We start from the raw sequence: 23,342 nt of genomic DNA on the forward strand, positions 1-23,342 counted from the left end.
AGAGAAACATCTATCAGTTGCCTTCTGTGTGTGCCCTGAACAGGGATGAAGCTCACAACCTAGGTACGTGCCTTGACCAGGAATCCAACCTGAAACATTTTGGTGCACAGGATAATGCTCCAGCCAACCGACCAAGATGCCCAGCTAAGACCAGCTTTATTTTTAACAGCCAACAAATACTTTTGAGTGTGTGTGCCAGGTGTTATTCTAGGCATTGGATATTATAGAATAGTGAATAAAACAGACAAAAACTGTGCCTGAGGAACTTACAGTGTAATGGATAAACTGAAGTATTTAATATACCAGGTAGAGAGACAGGTAAATCACAGGGGACAGGGTGAAGGAGTGTAGGGTGGGGACCTGCAGTGTCAAATGCTCAGGGAAGGCCTCCCTGAGAGGGAATGCTGAGCAGAGCCTTGGAGCAGACGATGAGGGAGCCTATGGATTCCTGGGGAAGAGTTTTTCGCTCGCTGGGAAACAGCCTGTGCAGGGCATTTCAGACCAGATGAGAATTTGCTGGCACTTAAGAGGAGAGCAGGGAGGCCTGGTGCTTCAGGCAGTTGTGGGGGATTCGAATGCTAATGGCCGGTGCTCCCCACAACAATCCACCCCTGTAATTCTGTTGGGTGTTTTCCTGGGTCTGCCCTTGGATCCTGCTTTCCAGTGCATTGAATGGTGGTGGTGTTACCCTTGGGGACTTAGGAGGCCTTATGTTGCTATTTAGGACTAGGTACAACCTAGGGCCTCTTTGGGCATCTGGAATTCAGTCTAGACCATTACATAAACTAGGAGTAGGGAGGTCGTTGTGTGTCTTCAGTGATGATTCCTCTTGGCTTGCAGGAAAGGGGCCACCAGGAAAGTTCCATTTCAGCTTGGACTCCCTGATGTCCCCTAGGAACAAAGAGAAACTGGCGAATAAAGGATGTTGACAGCAGAACCATACTACTCTTTCTGGGGGAAAGTCAAAATGTTGAGAACTTAGAGCAACTACTTGGGTGAAACTGAGGCAGAGTGAACCCCATGGCCTGAAAGCATCTGGAGTTAGTTAGGGTTTGGGGAGGGGAAATTGCTCATTGGCTCCTGAAGGTCCAGATAACTGCCCTACATCTAACAAGCAGACATCACACGTGTGGACCTGGCAGCAGACTGTCATGGATCTCTCAGGGGAAAGGTGAGAAGCCGGTGGGAGCCGCAGCCAGGACCTGTCTGTTGGTAGAAAGGCCCAGCTTTCTGGGCTGTTTGGGGCTGGGAGTGCTGGATAGGATGGATAGCTGTTTATTTTTCAAGCCATCAGCTTATAACCATGTTTATCTCTCACACAGTTGATGAAGAAATCTCCCATAACGACAAAGGTTCTTTGCTTGTTTGCTGGCAGGCAGGGGCAGAATAGCAGCCGAGTGAGTGCACACGGAGGTGGAGTTAGGAAGGGGGCGTATTAGTAGATTGGCATTCTGGCCTCTTCTCTGTGCCTGTCATTGCTTTGTGTGGTCTGTCACTTTGCAGGCTTCTCTCACATGCCCTACCATGTGTAGGAAGTGGGGGAAGTAAGGTTATTCTTGAGTATGTTATACTCTTTAGCTTTTGTGAATGGGCCCTCTTCTAATTGGTTATACACACACACCCATATGTATGTATGTATATGTATAACCTATATATATGTAAAATACATATTAGTTATTTTATATTGTCTTAGTCCTTGGTTATTGTTATATAATCAATTAGTTATCTATATTATATATGTTGGTTATGTTGTATAGTCTTGGTTTGTTCAAGCTGCTATAAGAAAATATGACAAACTTGGTGGTTTACAAGCAACAGAAATTTATCCCTACAGTTCTGGAGTCCGGGAAGTCCAGGGTCACAGCACCAGCAGATTTGGTGTTTGGTGAGGGCCTGCTTTCTGGTTCATAGATGATGTCTTTTTGCTGTATCTTCATTGGTAGAAGAGGCAAGCAAGTTGTTTGGGGCCTCATATAAAAGTAGTCATTCCGCTCCTGAGAGGTCTGACCTCCCAAAGGCCCCACCTCCTAATACCATCACCTTGGGCATTAGGTTTTCAATATATGAATTCAGGTGGGGTGCAAGCAGTCAGACTGCAGCACAATCCATACACAATCCATAAGTAATATGTAGAAAGCTATTGATTTTAAGATATGTTAATAATTGTGTAACCAGGTACTTTTCAAGCTCTTATCAATTCTCTCTTTTTTTTTTTTGGTTATTTCCCTTCTATTTTCTAGCTATACAATCATATCATCTGAAGAAAATAATTATTTAGGTTTCTTTTCTTATTTCCATTTTGTTTTATTACCAGTATGTAGACTATGTAGAAGGCGGCGTCGTTAACTTAGTCAGTTGAGGGACTTTTAAAAATATGCTTGATTATTGTCTTTCGAGCAGATGTACTTCCCTTGTGAGAGACTGGAGAAGGTAAACCATACGACCCCTTGAGACTTCTCCTTGTTAGTTTTTCCACCCTTTGTTCACCTACAGACCCAATTGAACCAGTAGGTTTGGTTCCCTTAGAAAAACAAAACTGTGTACACAGTCATTAAAGGTAAGTTAGGATTGTATGTGATTAGGGTTAAGTTAGAATTAATGACAGGTGGATGTTGACTTTGGGAACTTTGACTCACCTGCAGAAATGAAAAGCTAACATAGTGCTTTAGCTTGTACATAGTCTATGACAAGGCAAGTAATTTGCCTGGAAATAGGCTAACATTGATATAGTGGTTTTTAAATGCTTTTCAAAGTGTAGTGGAAAAGAGTGTGGGATAGAGAGCCTTGGATTACCAGAAGAGGCAATAGAACAGCAGAAGCAAATAAGGAACACTCAATAGGGAAGTTAAATTTCCACACTTCACCAGACTATTATTGCAAACCACTAATCTAAAAACTTAATATGAACACTATCTCTCTTAAATGACAGTATAGGTGAAGTAATCTCAAATCATCTAGAATTGTTTTTCTACTAAGCTGTTTGAAATGACTCAAAATAACTTTCAAGACAGGCAGGTTTTTCTCTACACACAATTGCCTTCTTGGGTTGGAACTTTGGCCACACATTATGCCAAGCATTTTTGTCTCTAATTCTTTTATTTCTGTCGGTTTATTTTCAAGGGAAGCCAATTAGATCATGCAAGAAAATAATTTTGGTCAAAACTGTTATCTCTAAGCGTTTTCTATTAGTGTTGCATAGTATCTTAGAAAGATACTATGTATGGCATACATGCCAAATATTACACTTAATTTTCTAAAAACTCTAGTATATATTTCTTTAAAAAAACATGTTATGTTAGTTTATCTGGCAACTAGTAATGAGTTTTATATTGAATGAGCTAGTTTGCTCCAACCAGCAGTTTTAAGAGATTAGTTTAACATGACTACTTAGTCCTGTATTCCCAATCTTCACACTGATTTCTTTTCCTCACCTGAGGACATTTTTTTTCTCATTGCTTTCAGAAAGAGGTGGGGAGAGAAAGAAACATCAATATGAGAGAGAAACATCAGTTGGTTCCCTCCTGTATATGCCCAGACCGGGGATCGTATGTGCGCAAATCTGTAACCCAGGTTGTGCCATGACTGAGAATCAATCCTGCCACCCTTCAGTTATGGGATGATGCTCCAACCAACTGAGTCACACTGGCCAGGGCCACACTGATATTTTTCTGCTAGATTTTAAGATGATCATTTTGATAACAACCCAAAATACTGTAGTGGAGTATAAACAGGAATTAGAACTAAAATGTCAATTCGGAGAGTTAAAAAAATCAGGGATGTGATCTGAAATCACCCTTCTCCAGGGGTAAGACTAGAGAGAGACTTGTCAGGCACTTTTCTCAGGCACAAAATTGAAGGGGATACCAAAAAATTGAACAAAAAATAATAAATATTATAATGAGGTTTAATAAAATAAAAATTAGTGCAAACATCTATGATGAAGAAACTATCAAATTTTTAACAGACAGCATCAGTATTGGATTTTCCCTCTTGTGTCAGACCTCTGTATGGAATGGTATGACACATATTGCCTGTGTCTTAATTTGAAATTTTGATGTTTTGTTCATCATAGATTTTTTAATTTATTTTTATTTTTAAAATACCATTTATCTTGGAACCACATCTGGAATGCTGAGTGAGGACATTCTGTAAATCCTATTCACCAAAACAGTTTTATTCACTGAATAAAACAAAAATTGTCCAACAATTTTAGTAATCTAGGAATTAACTACTTATTAATAATCCAAGGAGTGCTTGGAATGAAGAAAAAATATCAAACCTTGGTAAGAACAGTGAACTTGGTGGCTTTCAAACTTATTCCCATTGCCCTTTCCTAGCACCACAGGAGCTCTGTAAACTCCAAACTACTGGAGGGGACAGGCAGGTTCAGAGCTCTTTACATACCCTATTCTCAGGAAACTGTTACTGTATGACCTGTCTGAGAGCTCTCTGTAAAGCTCCATTCTCAGAGCTTGTTTTTATTTTCCCTCATGAATTCTAGTCATTTAGAATTCATTTGAGTAAATAGCCTTAAGGCATTTGCTAAAAACAATCAGTGGCAATTATTTAACATCACAGTTGCCCCGAGGTACACGTGAGTTGGGATTAACAAGGGGTTGACCAAAAAAACTTGAATAATTGGGCCCTGGCTGGTGTGGTTCAGTGGATTGAGCCAAGGCACATGCCTGGCTTGTGGGCCAAGTTGCGTGTGAGAGGCAGCCATGCATTGATGTTTCTCATCCTTAAAAAAAACTTGAATAATTGGGAAAGGACACATTCATAGGGGTCTTTGAAAAGCTTTGACATATTCCCTAGCACCTAGGAGGGCCATGACCAGGAAAGACTTGAGAAGGCCCTACTCTGTCACCTCTGGCTGACACTGAAACTTTACACAAGCAGGGAGGAAAGGCTAAGGCAGTGTTGTAAGCTGTCTACAGAACATAGAAAACTTGTGTCAATATACGCAGAGAGCCCCTTAGCAAAAGCTATGGGTCAAATTGTTTCAAGGCATTTAAGGAAATTTCTGTCCCATCATTAGCTGACAACCAAAGCAAATTGAGCAAAGACTTAAGAGGCTGTACTTGATAAAGAAATGAACTTGACAGAATTAGTTTAGGAGATGAACAAACAGCCTTAGGAATAGCAAAAAGAAAGAGCAACAACAATAAACCTTTGGTGGCCAGTGGTGAAATCTGATTTCTCGAGTTGTCATATTGTTTAACATCCAGTTTTCAACACAATTAGAACACACATAAAAAGTACAACCCATTAATAGAGAAAAAACCAATAAACCATGTTCTTGAGAAAGTCCAGATATTGGACTTATTAGACAAATATTTTAGTCAGCAATTATGAGTATGTTCAGAATAAAAGAAAATTGTGTCTAAAGAATTAAAGGAAAGTATGAGAATGGTGTCTCACTAAATAGAGAATATCAATAAGGAGATAGAAATTATTAAAAAAAGAGCAAAATAGAAATTCTGGAGTAGAAAATACAATAACTTAAATGAAAAAATAACTAGAGGGGCTCAATGGCAGATTTGAATTGGCAAAAGAAAGAATCAGAGACCTTTAAAATAGGTTAATTGAAATGATACAATTTAGGAACAGAAAGCCAAAAGAATAAAGAAAAGTGAACAGAACCTCATAATACTCATCATAAGTACCAAAATATGCATAATGGAATTCCCAAAAGGAGAAGAGAAGAAAACAGACAGAAAGAGTACTTGAAGAACTAAGGCAAAAACTCTGTGAAATTTTTTTAAAAATGTTGATCTGAACATCAAAGAAGCTTCATGCATTCCAAGAAGGATAAACACAGAAATGTATACCTGGCCACATGTACACACAGCAGTCAGTTTGTTGAAAGCCAAAACAAAGATAGTAGTAAGGGAGAAATGAATCATTATGTTCAGGAGATTTCTAATAAGATTAACATCTGACTTCTCTTCAGTGATCATGAAGGCCAGAAGGTAGTAGGATGACACACTCACAGTGCTGCAGGGATGACCATTCAATCAAGAGTTCTACATCAAAAGCAGTACTTCAAAAAGCAAAAGCTGTACTTCAAAAGCAGAAGAAAAAATTAAAATGTATTAACTAATGAAACAAGAGCAATTGTTGAAAATTCTTAAAAACCAGAGAATTTGTCACTATCAGACCTACCCTGCAAAAAATATTAAAGGGAATCTTTAAGTTTGTAAAAAAGGACACTGGACAATAACTCAAGTCCACAGAAGAAATAAAGAGCACCTATGAAGGTAACTACATTGGTAAACATAAAATCCATTGTAAACAACTAAGAAAATAACTAAAAAATATATTAAAAGAAACAACAAGGGAAATAAAATGGTATTCAAAATTATCTGCTTGCTATAGCTGGGTGGCTTAGTTGGTTAGAGTGTCATCCCATGCACTTAAAAGGTTGCTGGTTTGATTCCCAGGTTAGTGCACATATGGGAGGCAACTGATTAATATTTCTTTCTCACATTGATGTTTCTCTCTCTCTCTTCCTCTCCCCTTTGCCCTACCTATTCCTCTTTAAACATATCCTTGGGTGAGGGTTAAACAAAATATCTATTTAAGGCCCTGGCTGGGTAGCTTAGTTGGTTAGAGAATCATTATGATATGTCAGGTTGCAGTATTGATCCCCAGTCAGGGCACATACAAGAATCAACCAATGGATGCATAAATAAGTGGAACAGCAAATCAATATTTCTCTTTCCTTCTTTCTCTCTAAAATCAATAAATTTAAAAAAAGTAACACAAAAGAAGGTGGTAATGGATGAATAAGGGAACAAAAAAAAAACATGACATATAGAAAACATAGTCAAATGGCAGATATAAATCCTACCAGTAATTAAACTAAATATAAATAGACTAAACGCTCCAATAAAAAGTCAGAGATTGGTAGAATGAATTCATAAACTGATCTGGTTATATGCTCTCTGCAACCAACTCACTTTATATTCAATATCTTATAGAATAAGTTATATTATACAAACAATAACCAAAAGAGAGTTGGAAATGGCAATGGTAATATTGGACAAAACAGATTTTATGGAAACAATTATTATAAGAAATAAAGGAAGTCATTATATATTGATAAAAGGGTCAATCCCCACAAAAACAGAACAGTTACAAACATGTATCTATCAACAGATCTTCAAAACATGAAATAAAGTGACAAAATTTGAAGGGAGCAATAAACAAGTTAACAATAATAGTTGGAGAGTTCAATATCCTGTTTTCAGTAATGGATTGAAACTAGTCAGAAGTTCAAGTAGGCCAGTAGGCAGAAGATCAGTAAGGAGATAAAGTACCTGAACAACACTATAAACCAACCATATACAACTAACAGACATTTACAGAACACTCCACCCAATATAGCAGAATATGCATGGTTCCCAAGTGCACATAGAAAATTGTTCAGAATAAAATATATCTAGCCATTGAACCAATATTAGGCCACAGAAAAAGTCTCAGTGAATTTAAAAGCATTGAACTCATATAAACTATGTTTTGTGACCACAATGGACTGCTTTAGAAATGAATAGCAGTGGAAATTTCAGAAATTCACAAAATGTGGAAATTAAACAATATACTCGTAGTAACTGGTGGGTCAAAGAAAAAATCACAAGGATACTTAGAAAATACTTTGAAGTGAATGAAAACAAAAACATACTAAAACTTATGGAGTGCCAGTAAATCAGTGCTTAAAGGGAAATTTATAGCTGTGAATGCCTATATTGACAAAAAAAGAAAGATCACAAATCAGTAACCAAACTTTTTACTATAAGAAAGCAGAAAAGGAAGAAGGCAACCAACTTCCAGCCAAGATGGATGCATAGGTGAAACTGTGCCTCCTCACACAACCAAGTTTAAAGACAACAAAGTTTTAGTAACAAAAACACAACCAAAATACAGAAAATTGAACTGTACAGAAGTCCGACAACAATGAACCATTCAGCCAGACCAGTAAGAGGGGCAGAGTCAGCGGCTGGCGGAGCAGGGTCGGCAAGCAAAAGCAGCTGGACTGACCCAGGCTAGCAGGTGGTGGTTGGCAGATCCCAGGTTGGGGTGGCAACGGGCAGACCAAGAGAGGATGCAAGGTGGCTGGCTGACTGCGGTCACACATTCACACTCAGATAAACCAGGTGAAGGATCGAGCAGTGAGACAGACTGTGCAGGCTAGGGCCCCAGTGACAGGAATTAAAGCCTAAAAGCACCAACTGGAAAAATTTTGGGGTTCAGGTGCTAGGAGAGCCTCCCAGGCTCACAGAGAGTTTGTTGGAGAGACCCACAGGGTACTGGAGGGTGCACAGGCCCACACGCCTGGAAGCCAGCACCAGGGAGCCCGGTTTGCTTGCAGGAAAGCAGCAGAGGGGACCGAATCCTAGAGAAAGCATGGAACATGTGCCATTGCCCCTCTCTGACCCCGACCCCACATACAGTGTCACAACCCAGTGACTGAGTTGCCCCACCCTGGTGAACACCTAGGGCTCTGCTCCCCCTATGTAACAGACACGAACAGACCAAAACATTATGGCACAAAAAGAACAGCTCAAAGCCCCAGAGCCAGTACTTCTAAGTGACCAAGAGATAGCCAACCCATCAGATGCACAGTTCAAAACACTGGTGATCAGGATGCTCACAGAACTGGTTGATTTTAGTCACAAATTAGAGGAACAAATGAAGGCTAAACTAATTGAAATGAAGGGAAATGCACAGGAAACCAATAGTGATGGAAAGGAAACTGGGACTCAAATCAAGGGAGTGGACCAGAAGGAAGAAAAAAATGACCAAACAGAAAAATACAAAGTAACAAGAATTCAAAAAAATGAGGAGAGGCTTAGGAACCTCCAGGACATCTTTAAATGTTCCGACATCCGAATTATAGGGGTCCCAGAAGGGGAAAAGAAACAGCCGTGAGTGGAAAACATATTTGAACAAATAATAAAGGAGAACTTCCCCAGTCTGGCAAAGGAAATAGACTTCCAGGAAATCCAGGAAGCTCAGAGAGTCCCAAAGAAGTTGGACCCAAGAAGGAACACACCAAGGCACATCATAATTACATTAGCCAAGACCAAAATGAAGGAGAGAATCCTAGAAGCAGCAAGGGATAAGGGGACAGTCACCTACAAAGGAGTACCCATCAGACTGTCAGCGGATTTCTCAAAAGAGACCTTACAGGCAAGAAGGGGCTGGAAAGAAGTATTCCAAGTCATGAAATCCAAAGACCTACATCCAAGATTGCTCTATCCAGCAAAGCTTTCATTTAGAATGGAAGGGCAGATAAAGTGCTTCTCAGATAAGGTCAAATTCAAGGAGTTCTTCATAACCAACCCCTTATTATATGAAATGTTAAAGGGACTTATCTAAGAAAAAGAAGACAAAAAATATGAACAGTGAAAGGACAGCAAACTCACAATTATTAACAACCACACCTAAAACAAAAGCAAACCAAGAGGACAGCTAGATCAGGAGTGGAATCATAGAAATGAAGATCACAAGGAGGGTTAGCAACAGGGGAGTGGGAGGAGGAGAAGGGGAGAGAAGGTACAGAAAACAAGTGGCATAGAAGGTAGGTAGAAAATAGATGGGGGAGGGCAAGAATAGTAGGGGAAATATAGAATCTAAAGAACTTGAGACACGTGGTCATAAACTGAAGGGGGAAATGGTGGGGGAGGGGGTGTGCAGGGTGGAGGGGAATGAAGGGGGGAAATGGGACAACTGTAATGTTATAATCAATAAAATATATTAAAAAGAAAAAGAAAAACAGAAAAGAGCAAACCAAATCCAAAAGAATAGAAGAAGAATAAAGGAAGTAAAAGAAGCTAGGGCAGAAGTAAATGAAATAGAGAATAGAAATATAGTAGAGAAAAACCAATGACACAAGAAATTAGTCCTTTGAAAAGATCAACAAAATTGGCAACCCTTTAGCTTACTGACCAATAGAAAAAGAGAGAGGGCTCAACCACCGGTAATCAGGAATGAAAGAGGGAGTATCACTACCCACCTTAGATAAATAAAAAGGATCATAAGAAAGTATTATGAATAAGCTTTTGTCAACAAATTAGATAACCTAGATGAGATGGACAAATTTCTAGGAAGACAAAGACTGTGTGGATGACTGGTGATGAAACAGGAAATCTGAAGTGACCTATTACAAGTAGAGAGACTGAATTAGTAATCAAAAAGAGTTTCCTGCAAAGACAAGTCCAGGCACAGGAGTCTTCACTGGTAAATTCTACCAAACATTTAGAGAAAAATTAATTGCAATTTAGCACAATCTCTTCCAGAAAATGGAAAAGGAGGGAACATTTCCCAGCTCATTCTTTGAGGCTAGTATTAGTTTTATACCAACCAGACAAAGACATCACAAAAAAGTACAGACCAATATTTCTTATGAATATAGATTCAAAAATCTTCAACAAAATACTGACAAACCCAAACTAGCAAGATATAGAAAATATACCATGACAAATATACCATGACAAAGTGGTATTTACCTGAGGAATGCAAAGCGGGCTTAATATGTGAAAATCAATGTAATATACCATATTAATAGACTAAAGTATAAAAACCATGCACTCATCTCAATAGACACAGGAGAAGCACTTGAGAGGTTCCAAAAGAACTTCATGATAAAACACTCACAAAACTAGAAATAGAAGGAAACTTTCTCTACAAAAACCCTGCAACTAACACCATACTTAATGGGAAAAGACTAACTGCTTTCCCTCTAAGGCAAGGAACAAGATGAGAATGCCTGATCTTGTCACATTTATTCAATGTTTTATTGGAGGTTTTAGCCAAGGCAAATTAGTCAATTAAAAGAAATAACAGGCATCCAGATAGGAAAGGAAGAGGTAAAACTATCTTTATTTGCAGAAGACATCATCTTATATAGAAAGTCCTATAGACGACACACACAGACATGCATGTGGGTGGAACTAATAAACAAGTTCAGCAAAGTTACAGTGTACAAGGTCAATAAACAAAAATCAGTTCTATGTACTTGTAGTGAAAAATTCGAAAATGAAATAAAGAAAATTCCATTTACAATAGCATCAAGAAGAAAAAATACTTGGGAATAAATTTAACAAAAGACATGCAAGACTGGTACGTCAAAAACTACAAAGCATTGAAAGAAATTAAAGATAGCCTAAATCAATGGAAAGACATCGCCTATTCATGGGTTGAGGGCTTAATATTGTTGAGATTGCAATGCTTCCCAGATTGGTCTACAGATTCAATGCAATCCCTGTCAACATTCCAGCCACATTTTTGCAGAAACTAATAAGCTGATCCTCAAGTTTGTGTGGAAATACCAGGGACTGAGAATAGTCAAAGCAATCCTGAACAAACAACAAAATTGGACTTGCACCTCCTGATTTTAAATTACAAAGCTACAGTGGTAAAGATAGTGTGGTACTGGCATAAATATAGCCTATAAGTCTGCAGCATAAAATTGGGACTCCAGAAATTAACACTTATTTTTGTGATCATTGATTTTCAACAAGACAATTTAATAGAGAAAGAATAGTTTTTTTAAAACAAATGGTACTGGAATAACTGGATATCCACATGCAAAAGAATAAAATTGGACTCCACCTCACACTATATATGAAACTGAACTCCAAATGGGAGTTGGCTTAAATGTAAACATTGGCTTAAATGTAAAAGCTAAAACAAGAAGGCTTTTAGAAGAAAACACAAGTAAATATAGCTGGGATTAGGCAATAGTTTCTTCAAGATGGTATCAAAAGCATAAGTGATATATAGTTACATAAAAATGTACATATATATTTATAAATGTATATATGTAGTTTCATGAAAATTTAAAACTTTTTTTAGAGAAAAGCCAATCCATAGAAGGGGAGAAATTTTTCACAAATCATATATCTAATCAGGAACTTGCATCCAAAATATCTTCAGAATGGTTACAACTCAATCATATAAAGACAGATAACCCAAGTTAAAAATTGGGCAAAGCACAAAAAAATTTTAAAAATAAAAATAAAAATTGGGCAAAGCATTTGAGTTGACATTTCTCCAAAGAAGATATACTAATGACCAATATAAGCATTCAAAAAGGTGGTCAACATCCTTAGCTATTAGGGAGACGGAAGTCAAAACCACAATGAGGTGTCCCTACACAGCTGCTGGATGGCTGGCATAAAAAATACAATAACAAGTGTTGGTGAAGACAGGGAGACATTGGAACACTGACACTTTGTCGGTGGGACTGGGAAATGGTACAGCCACTTCACAACAACAATTGTTTGTTCTTCAAATTACAAACAGTGGCTCCTCCGGGTAGCAACCTTCAAAGTCCCTGGAGTTAAATTCCAACAGTCTGAACACGTTTATCTTGACTTCAGGGGTGTATCCAAGTATAAACATATCAATGTGCACAAGTCCACAGGTGTTGCCTACAGAATTTACATGATTCATCATGAAGCATAAAGGGATCAAATGATGTTTCCTGGGAAAATGAGTGCAAAAAGACTGGGAATGACCTTTTCATCTTCATTTGTTCATAAACTTTGGTGACTTGATACAGCATGATGAACTTTATTTTTTAAAATATATTTCATTGATTATGCCATTACAGTTGTTCTATTCCCCCTTCATTCCCCTCCACCCTGCACACCCCTCCCCCACCATTCCCCCTTCAGTTTATGACCATGTGTCTCTATATTTCCCCTACTATTCTTGCCCTCCCCCTATCTATTTTCTACCTACCATCTATGCCACTTGTTTTCTGTACCTTCTTCTCCCTCTCCTCCTCCCACTCCCCTGTTGCTAACCCTCCTTGTGATCTTCATTTCTATGATTCCACTCCTGATCTAGCTGTCCTCTTGGTTTGCTTTTGTTTTAGGTGTGGTTGTTAATAATTGTGAGTTTGCTGTCCTTTCACTGTTCATATTTTTTGTCTTCTTTTTCTTAGATAAGTCCCTTTAACATTTCATATAATAAGGGGTTGGTTATGAAGAACTCCTTGAATTTGACCTTATCTGAGAAGCACTTTATCTGCCCTTCCATTCTAAATGAAAGCTTTGCTGGATAGAGCAATCTTGGATGTAGGTCTTTGGATTTCATACTTGGAGTACTTCTTTCCAGCCCCTTCTTGCCTGTAAGGTCTCTTTGAGAAATCAGCTGACAGTCTGATGGGAACTCCTTTGTAGGCGACTGTCCCCTTGTATCTTGCTGCTTCTAGAATTCTCTCCTTCATTTTAATCTTGGCTAATGTAATTCTGATGTGCCTTGGTGTGTTCCTTCTTGGGTCCAACTTCTTTGGGACTCTCTGAGCTTCCTGGATTTCCTGGAAGTCTATTTCCTTTGCCAGACTGGGGAAGTTCTCCTTTATTATTTGTTCAAATAAGTTTTCCACTTGTTGCTCTTTCTCTTCCCCTTCTGGTACCCCTATAATTCAGACGTTGGAACGTTTAAAGATGTCCTGGAGGTTCCTAAGCCTCTCCTCATTTTTTTGAATTCTTGTTACTTCGTATTTTTCTGTTTGGTCATTTTGTTCTTCCTTCTGGTCCACTCCCTTGATTTGAGTCCCAGTTTCCTTTCCATCACTATTAGTTTCCTGTGCATTTCCCTTCATTTCAATTAGTTTAGCCTTCATTTGTTCCTCTAATTTGTGACTAAAATCAACCAGTTCTGTGAGCATCCTGATCACCAGTGTTTTGAACTGTGCATCTGATGGGTTGGCTATCTCTTGGTCACTTAGAAGTACTGGCTCTGGGGCTTTGAGCTGTTCTTTTTGTGCCATAATGTTTTGGTCTGTTCGTGTCTGTTACATAGGGGGATCAGAGCCCTAGGTGTTCACCAGGATGGGGCAACTCAGTCACTGGGTTGTGACACTGTATGTGGGGGTGGGGTCAAAGAGGAACAATGGTGGCCCCCTCTGCTGCTTCCTGCTTCTGGGGCCTGGGCAGTGTGTCTCATTGCTCACTCCTTCACTGGTTTATCTTCGAGGGAATGTGTGACTGTGGTTTAGCCTGCTGCCTTGCGCCCTCACTGGGTCCGCCCATTGCTACCCCACACCTAGGATCTGTCCACAGCTGCCTGAGCGCCTGGGTTGGGGGACCTTTCCTGCAGGACCCTGCTCCACTGTTGGTTCCGCCCCTCTTACTGGTCTGGCTGAATGGTTCGTTGTTGTTGGACTTCCGTATAGTTCAATTTTCTGTATTTTGGCTGTGTTTTTGTTTACTAAACCTTTGTTGTCTTTAAACTTGGTTGTGGGAGAAGGCACAGTGTTTCCACGTACGCCTCCATCTTAGCATGATGAACTTTAAAGCTTCGTAGAGTTTGTATTCCAGAATGGCATCAGGAAAATGAACATTGTGTACAAGCTCCTCCCTTGTGATAATCGCTAATCCCACTGAATTTGGTCCACTGTATTTTTTCAATAATTCCACGCATTTACATAATTTTCCGAACACATTTGAACTTGTATACTTCTCTGGACCAAAGCTGTATTGCTGGATCCAATTACAGCCTTGTGAAAAGAGCAGTTTTTCAGGAAGCTTGACAATGTCTTTTTCTTTCCTCCAGCTTGGAAAAGAGAGCTGCTCTCAGCACATCATGGTCACCTCTCTTTTCTTGTGCAACACGTTTGCTCTGATGCCACCAAAGCAAGCCTGAGGCAGCCTTCCTCTTAGGGGTTCAAGCAGGTGTCACCCCACTCCATTCTCTTGCACAATAACCGAGGAAATCAACTACGGCTTCCATGCCAAGTTTCTTTTTGAATTTTCTCTGTAGATATCAAATCTACCATTTCAGCTGGTGCCCTAAATAGAAATGCAGCCTTCTGAGGTAGCAGGTGTGGCCACCAGAAAGGGAACTGCCAACATCACAGAGGGCTGGCCTGTGATTAGCCTGTGACTAGTGAGCAGGAGTGAACTGAGTCATTTCTGCACACCACCTGGAGCCTCAGCCATGGGTGTTGCAGCCACATGTGCCCAGGGAGGGTCCCTTTTGGGCAGTTGCGTCCTCAGGTACATACCCAACAGAATTACAAACATATCCACATAAAAACTTGGGCTCCAATGTGTACATAAGAACTCCAAAGTGTAAAAAATTAAAATATCTGTCAATTTTGGCAAATAAATCCAATTGAACATTATTCACTCACAAAAAGGAATGAAGTACTGAATGAATGAACATGGCTGCCAGAGAAGTATCTGCTAATGGGGCCAAGTTTCTTTGCGGGGGCGGGGGGCGGTAATGAACATATTTTAGAATTTGATAATGGGGCAATGGTTGCACAACCTTGTGAATACATTAAAACTACTGAATTGTACCCTTAAAATGGTGACTTTTATGGTGTGTGAATTATGTATCAGTTGTTATTTTAAAATGTGTCATCTTGATTACTAAGTTTTTTAGTTCTGCCTCACCGTAGAAAAGGCAGGAAGGTTGGTACTTAGGTGTGAAGTACCAGCAGCTGACAGTAGGGAAGAACTCCAGTGAGTTGCCAGGACTCGGAAAGCAATAGTCTGAGTGTTGAATGGAGCGCAGATTCTGTACATTCAGAAGGGCCATGCTGCATAACATTGCCTGCAGGCTTTGATATCTGCGATTCTGTAATCATCAGGAAAAGTTAACATCCTCTTAGCAGGTTTGTTAATAAAGGCTATACCTTATGAAGCCACCTCATCCAATAGAAATATAATGTAAGCCCCATTGTAATTTAAAATTTTTAATATCCACATTAAAAGGCAAAAAGAAACAGAGGGAATTAATGTTAATATATTTTATTTAAGTTAGTAGGGCCAAAGTATCATTTAATGTGTTGAATTATTTTACCTTCTTTTTTCATACTGAATCTTCAAAATCAGGTGTGTCTTTCACACACAGTGCATTTCAGTTCGGATGAACCACATCTAGTGTTCAGTCACCACCTGAGGCTATGTGGCTACTGTAGAGATAGTTATGGAGTAATTTTTATAAAGTCGGGTTCAAGGCTGCTAGAGACACAGCACAGTGTACCGGTTTTGATTTGAATACAGATTCAGATTTTAACATTAACTCTAGCACTGCATTTATTCTTGAAAACCTTGCTGATATCTAATCTCAAAAATTGTGTCATCTGTTTTTATGATCAGACATGTGAATATTAGAGAAAAGTATAGTGTCATTTTATTGTTCTAATTACTTCAGGACCCATCGAAGGAAGTGGTTAGTTCTACTTGGATAAGGGTCAGTGGTGGGCAGTGGCCTCATGAAGGGGCAGGCGGTTTGAGCTCCGTCTTGGAACATGAGGTTGTTGAAGGGCAGAGGCAACATCAAAGAGGCTTGAAATAGTGCTGCCCAGGGACAGGGCGTCCAACTGTTTGGCATCTCTGGGCCACACTGGAAGATAAAGAGTTGTCATGCGCCACACATTAAGTACACTGTGACACGTAATCACAAAAAAATTCCCATAATGTTTGAAGTAAATTTACAGTTTTGTGTTGGGCTGCATTCACAGGCATCCTGGGCCGTAAGTGGCCTGTGGGCTGCGGGCTGTGAATTGGACACCTTGGCTTATAAGTTTGGTTTGCCTGGAGCATGGATGAGGGTGGCTGAAGGAGTAGTGTGGTTGAATTAGAGTTGGGGGCCATGTTTTTGCAGGGTACCTACAAAGGTTATATTCCATTTTAGGCAGTGAGCACCCACCAAAGAACTTTAAGGAGGAAGTCATGTTGGGGCAACTTCTATCTCGAGTCCCCCTGGGTGCCACGGATGAAAGTGAATCATGCTGAGACATGATGTGGTCTGCTTAGGGAGGAGGGGAGGCCATTTTTCCTGCTGGGAAAAGGCCATGGACTGGTGGCCAGTTTCTCAGGGGAAAAAGGCCAGCAGTAGCCAGGTTCTCTGAGGAGAAAAAGGCCTCGAGCTCCCTCCTCCAGGGCCTTTTATTGGGTTGTAATACACAGGAGTACAGGGTGGCAAGAATCAAACAATACATAACATTTCAAAGAAATCTGAGGGCTTAGTATGAGTCCAAGTCTCTCAGGAACAGAGTTTTAGGGTTTCCTGCTCAAACCCTTAATACATGGATGAATGCACTCTTAGAGCAGATTTCACAGGTTTATCAGGAAGTCTTTGTGATGCCAGATTTTTTCCCCAGGACACGCTCTAGCAAGGCAAGGAGCTGCACCTCTCCCCAACAGGTATTCAGGCTTAAGGGGATTAGAAAGGAAGCACTTCTCCCAGAGAACATGGGGACTCAGGCTATGTCAAAGCTGGGGGGTGGGGTGGGGGGGTGAGAGTCCATTGCTCCCTCTTTGTTGCAGCCCCTGAGTCCTTCCATGAAGCCCTCCCAAGTGAGTCTGGCTTAGGTTGCCCTCTGCTGTGAGGGATCTTACTCTTCGTTGACTTCCGACCAAGCTTTGGGGGCAGGGAGAGGAAACTGAGGCAGCATTTGCTACCAGAGACGAGCTTTGTCTCCTGCGGCTGGCATTCCAGAGGTCGTCCCTTGCCCTTAGCCACAAAGGGTTGAGATACAATTCCTAAAACCAGGCAGAGCGGTCTACAACTGAATCACAAGGTAGGATTTGTTCTTTTTTACTTTAACAGGTTGGGAAAGCCACTTGACCTCTCAGACATACCCTTAGACATACCCTTCAGTCTCTTCCTCTGCAAAACCAGTGTGTTGAAATCTACTCTGTGAGTTGCTCTGAAGATTAAGTGAACTCGCCTAGTGACCCAGCTCAAACTCCCCGTGAACAGAGAGATTGCTTCTCCAGTAGTTTTCTTGTTTTGCCCTAGCACTGGCTCTTCAGTGTGGCTATGTTCCAGTAGTACCCAGGGAAAGCTTTCAAAAATATAATTGTTTTAGATTCAAGAGTTAGGGCGGTGCCCCAAATCTCTGTGTTTAACAAGCTCCCTCAGTGGTTACTGTGGAGGCACCTGTTTTAGGTTTGCCCACATAGGATAGTGCGGAGTTCACTTTCTCAGCTCTTCCATTATGGGACTCTGGGACATTAGGTGACACCTCTTCTTCCTGCCTCTATGTTAGCTTCTGTGTCCTTTTGCCTGGCTGATGTTTTTTAGGCCCTGCTTCAATCACAGTGACAACTGTCAGTGGCCTAGGGCTCCTCTGTGTGAGATTAACCAGGTGGTTCTACCATAGCCTATAGCTCTTCACAGGGTGTCTCTTTTCATTGGTACCTGGCAGCTTCCACACATGTGCGTATAATCTTCACATACCTTAGCTAGCACTCCTTAACTTTGCTTACTTACTGTAGTTTAGTTGATTTATTAACAGGAAGTCACTTTTTAACTCTTTCACAAAGAACGATGCAATCCCAACTGGTCAGTTAATTTCACGGTGGTTATTTTGCAGTAGCTCTTTCTTGTGGTGATACTTATAATAGTAATAACAATAATTTCCTTTTTCTGTTATTACTGTTACTATTAATGCTGTCAACTGAAAATTAATATTAATGATGGGTTTTGCCATCAAAAAGGATTTATTGGGGAAAGAGAAAGGGTTACAACCCAGTGCATGCAGACATGGCAAGCCATGCCCCACTGGCCCAAATTGGGCGGTATTTTACCAAGAGAAGAGAAAGTTAAGGGAAACGGAAGTTAGAACCACAGAGCTTTATTATGAGCATAGCGTTCTTCCTATGCTCCCATAGAGTTCTCAAGTCTCTCATGATGTATACAACTTCCTTAAGCCCTAGCCCCTCCCATAGACCTTCCAGACTGACTCTGTTTTTCTTAAATTTCCAGTTAGTCTTTATTAGTGCTGTCATTCAGCTATTGCAATCATAAATGCATTTACCTTCAATCTTAGAGTGGTCCACAATAGCTCTTTTAAGGGGAAAGTCACTATAGGAACAATGAAGAGTGCCTCTGCATGTCCAATTTCCCTCTTTGATTTTTCTTCTCGTGGTCTTATGTTGTTTTAGAATTCTGATTTGGTGCAGACAAAACTATATGTTTCACCTAGCATATCAGCTTGGACTTTGCCACCACCCACCATGGTCAAAAATCTGATTTTGACCTGATGTCTATCTTAAGGTAGTTAGGGTTTTCAGGAACGACTATAAAGGACATGTGGACAAAACCAAGAGGGAGAGTGGAAGCAAGGGAGGGAGCTGGGTTTGGCTGGGGTGGGGGAAGTGGAAGGGAGAAAATGCACACAGCTGTAATTGAACAACAATAAAGTAATTTTAGAAAAGGCAGTTAATTTTAAAAATAGGGAATGAGAAATAGAAGCATGGCACTTAAGAGAGATCAAAAAGTTTGTTTTGTGCCCTGGCCAGGTGACTTAGTCTCAGTTGTCATCTGGTACAGCAAAGGATTGTAAGTTCAATTCCCGGTTAGGGCACACAACCAGGTTTTGGGTTCCATCCCCAGTTGGGGTGTGTGTGGGGTCAGTTGATGCTTCTCTCTCACATCAATGTCTCTCTTTCTCTCTCTCTTCCCACTTTCACTTTCTCTCTAAAACATCAATTAATATTGATTGGGTGAAGATTAAAAATTATTTTAAAAAGTTTATTTTATGACTGGCTGCTCATTCATGTCAGAACCCAGCAAAACAATTTCTGGTAGGCTTCCCACTTAATGGGCCTCCTGGTAGCAGGGGAAATTATTTAAGTCCTTCCTAGTCCATCTCAGAAGAAGGCTTACTTTGTAAACATGTGCATTTTTATACCTAGGGTACTTACATGGCCTCTGTTCTGTTGGTTTTTAGTTCCAGTGGTGTTGCCCATGCACATGGATTGTGTTCACAGCAGTGGTGGGATGGTGTGGGAGGGGTGGCTGTGGTAGGTCCTATGGTAGGTGGGTTACTATTAGGCAGAAGTAACTGTTCCCTTTATTCTCCCTGGACTGGGACCTGTTCAGTTTTCCCTAGATGGTGTGTTGCTCCCCACCACATGAGTCCTGGCAGCCCTTCTGCTTTTCCCCCTAGCATCTTTTTCCTTCCTCTGCACCCTGCCCCTGCATTGTGCTCCTCACTTGCTTTGATGTGCATTCCCTTTTGCTTTCTTTTCTTGAAGATCTGCATTCTTACTCTCACTGGTATGCCTTCCAGCCCTCAGCTTTTCTCTGCCACATTGAGCTCTTGGAAGAGACTCTTAATGTTGCAAGGAGGAAGCTGAGCGGGAGTTGACAGTAAATAGAGTCTGGGGAGCAAGACAGAATTGGAAAGAGACTCTCAACCCCTTCCAAAGGCTGGAGGCAATTCATTTAATATCTTTTCAGGTGCTACGAAGGTATGTTGGGTTGAAATGGAAACAGTTAAGTTACCCAAATAAGCGGTGCTGCTCAGAAAAATGATTTCTGCCGAGTAATTGGTAGTTTTGAAGATTTGTTTTGTGATCACTGGGTTTTAAAATCATGCCTGTTTTCTTGTTTGGAAAAAATGATGAAATTGTCATTTTTGTAGCTAAAAAATGGTTGTATATCAGCAATTTTATATGATACAACTTAATAATAGTCATTCTGTGGTGTCTGTTGCAGCATCATTTGGGAGGAAGATTCATATCTTTTCTACCATCTGACAACTAATTTTCTTGGTGGATAATTTAGAAAGGGAAGAAATTTTTGCTGATTTATTTTGAAATGCAATTATTAAGGATTTAATTAATATTAATATTGTCAATATTGTAGCATTTATGGGTCATCTGGCTTTTAATTTCTTCTGAATTAGAAGAAAGTAAGAAGCTCAACAGTATAAATTTGGTGCAATTTAGGGAAATTAAGTTCTGCAAAATGGACGTGATTAATCATGTATCAAAGGTATTCTTCCCTTGGCAAAAGCAAAGTCTGAAGTCGGTAAGGTACTTCATTTAGCTCTGGCTGCTGTGGCTCAGTGGATTGAGCACCAGTTTGCGAACCAAAAGGTCACTGGTTCAATTTCCCAATCAGGGCACATGCCTGGGTTGTGGGCCAGGTCTTCAGTAGGGGGTGTGCAAACCATACATTGATGTTTCTCTCCCTGTCTTTCTCTAAAAATAAAATAAAATAAAATCTTTTTTAAAAAGGTACTTCATTTATATGGTGTATTTAAGAATCAGTTTTCACTTCATTAATGGCTTTAGGGATTAAGATAAAGTCATGTAATCCATTGAGAATTAATCTGAAAATAAGATTGAAGTATCTCTAAAATTCTAGACACAGCCAGGTGGTGAATTTATGACACAACCCCAATTTTGAAGGATTTATTTGTGGTACAATTACTGCTTAGATTTAAGAACTCTGAGCTAACTTTATTTTTCAGTGAGAAGTAGTATCATAACAAAGTTACTGTTTATGCTTTCCTGAATCTTCCTCCTTTCTTCTAAATTTTCCTGTATCTTTTTGTTTTCTTTAAGGTTTTCATATTTGGATTGTCAATGAGGGTGCATCTTCCCCAATGGCAGTGAAATTTGTTTTCTGGGGGTCAAGGTGAGTGTATGTGCCTTTCTATTTATTATTCCATTTGATATGGGTCCATGACTGCCTCTTAAATGTTGTATAAAACTTTCTGGTACTCCAAGTAAGTAACTTTTGGTAATTTTTTGTAAATATTAAAAACAAAACAAGCAAACTGAAATCAATTCTCATTAGAAAGCCTAATTTAATTTTGCTTTTTTGAAATGTGAGAAATATAATCAGACATTGACTGGAGTTCAAGTTCAAACATTTTTTGTTAAGAATTTTGAATTGGTGGACTGTGTCTCTAATGGATGTTTCTTTCCTAGTGCTAATTAATTTCCTATCGTAACAAAAGGTTATTGTGTTCCCGTTGACATGTGTGCAGTAACACCAATAGACAGAAGCAGGACAAGGGGATCAGCAGCATTTAGGGGCTTGCTTGGAGTGGAGGATGTGCTTGATAACTGAACTTACTGAATAGAAGACCAAATTTTTTTGTGGGGGAGGAGTTAATACAATACAAACAGAGTTTATCAAACTAAAAGTAGAAGCTTTAGTGAACAGCCAAGACCCAGAAAATTGAAAGCATTTTCGAGAAGCATTTTCGAGAAGCTTTTCCGAGGGTTGCCTTGAGCCTCTTGGGCATTTTGTGCAAATTAGACAAAGTCACCCCTTCCACGGACATTCTCCTTCCATTGGACGGAAAATTGTTGGACTACACTGACTTTTAGAATAAGACACTTTATTGCTACATGCAGGGAAATTGCAATTTAAATAAATTACCCATCTTTAAATCATCAAAGTTGTAATAAAAATACAATTTTAAAGATAGCAGAGATGCTAATGGTGTGATTGGTGCCCTTGTGTGTTCACACCCTGAGCAACAGCTGGGCTGGCTTTGTTTTGTTGGGAGTCAACTCAGGACAGACTCTAAGGAAGGGAGTCTTTTTCTTAAGTTCTGGTCATTGAGGTCAGAGGGTAGAAATGCTAGTTTGGGGTCTGGCTTTGATTGGATGAAAGGAACTGAACATCGTAGGTTGGAGGCTAGAAGGGATAGACCGAGCTTTTTAGGTTTGTAAAGCAAGGAAAGGAGAATGGAAAATTTGTTTTAAGTGAAATCTGTGACCACGCTCCTGCAAGTTAATGGCACAGAGTGTGTGCTTTCAGATTCCCAAGACTACTGAAGTGGCTCTATTCTGTACATTACCACTTCTGTGATGTTCTTTTCTCAAAGACTATTTAAACTTGAGGGTTTTTTTTAAATTCCAGTAAGTTGTTTTCAAAATATTAGTGTATTTGTAATGGATGGCTCTTCCCTTCTTGGGAGTTGTTATAATTAATTTTCTGATGAGACAACAACTATTATGTTGCTGTTAATGGGTGGATATTGATTGACAAATACAGGGCAAGAGAGGTGCAGCATTATTAGGGGGCCCCAGGTAGGGCTGCAGTGGAGGATGTGACCTGACTGATGTGTAACTGATGTGTAGTCACACAAAGGAACAGATATGGGGAGAAATGCTGTGCTGGGGTTAGGGGCGGTGGCGGGCATGGTAGTTGTAGCATTGGTGGAGGTGCTGATTATTTTCGGGGTGGGCTGGATGGTGGGGGCAACTGGGGTGGCCATGGTGAAGGGGTGGCAGCCGCTGCCATGAAGCCAAGGACTCATGTTAAGGGACACGGGAGATGGAAAGATGCCAGGCCATAGACACAAAATGTATGGCCTGGGAAAAAGCATTGCTGCTTTAGTGCTGATGACAGAACTGATTAGAGGGAAATGAAAGGGGCGTGTCTTTGTGGCGCACTAAGGTTTTCTTATTGTTTCATATATCTGCCTCTGCATCCCAGGAGGACCTCACCCAGCCTTAGCAGTAACAATAACAAGATCACAGAGAGGCACTGCATATAATTCCACTGAATGCTAATGTTTATATCCCATATTCCTGCTCGAGGCTCCATATTTCCCT

The 23,342-nt window shown here is 40.1% G+C and overlaps 1 protein-coding gene across 1 annotated transcript in view; it reads left to right on the top strand.

Annotated features, from left to right (window-relative positions):
* Positions 1-23,342, top strand: part of MTUS2 (microtubule associated scaffold protein 2) — a 642,868-nt gene that overhangs the window by 3,897 nt on the left and 615,629 nt on the right. The window contains exon 2 of the mRNA XM_037058899.1: positions 21,333-21,405. The gene's annotated coding sequence lies outside the window, so the exon portion shown is untranslated. The remainder of the gene's footprint in view (positions 1-21,332; positions 21,406-23,342) is intronic.

Source organism: Sturnira hondurensis, unplaced genomic scaffold, assembly GCF_014824575.4.
Source record: "Sturnira hondurensis isolate 20B ecotype Veracruz unplaced genomic scaffold, ASM1482457v3 Scaffold0010428, whole genome shotgun sequence".
NCBI lineage: Eukaryota > Metazoa > Chordata > Mammalia > Chiroptera > Phyllostomidae > Sturnira > Sturnira hondurensis.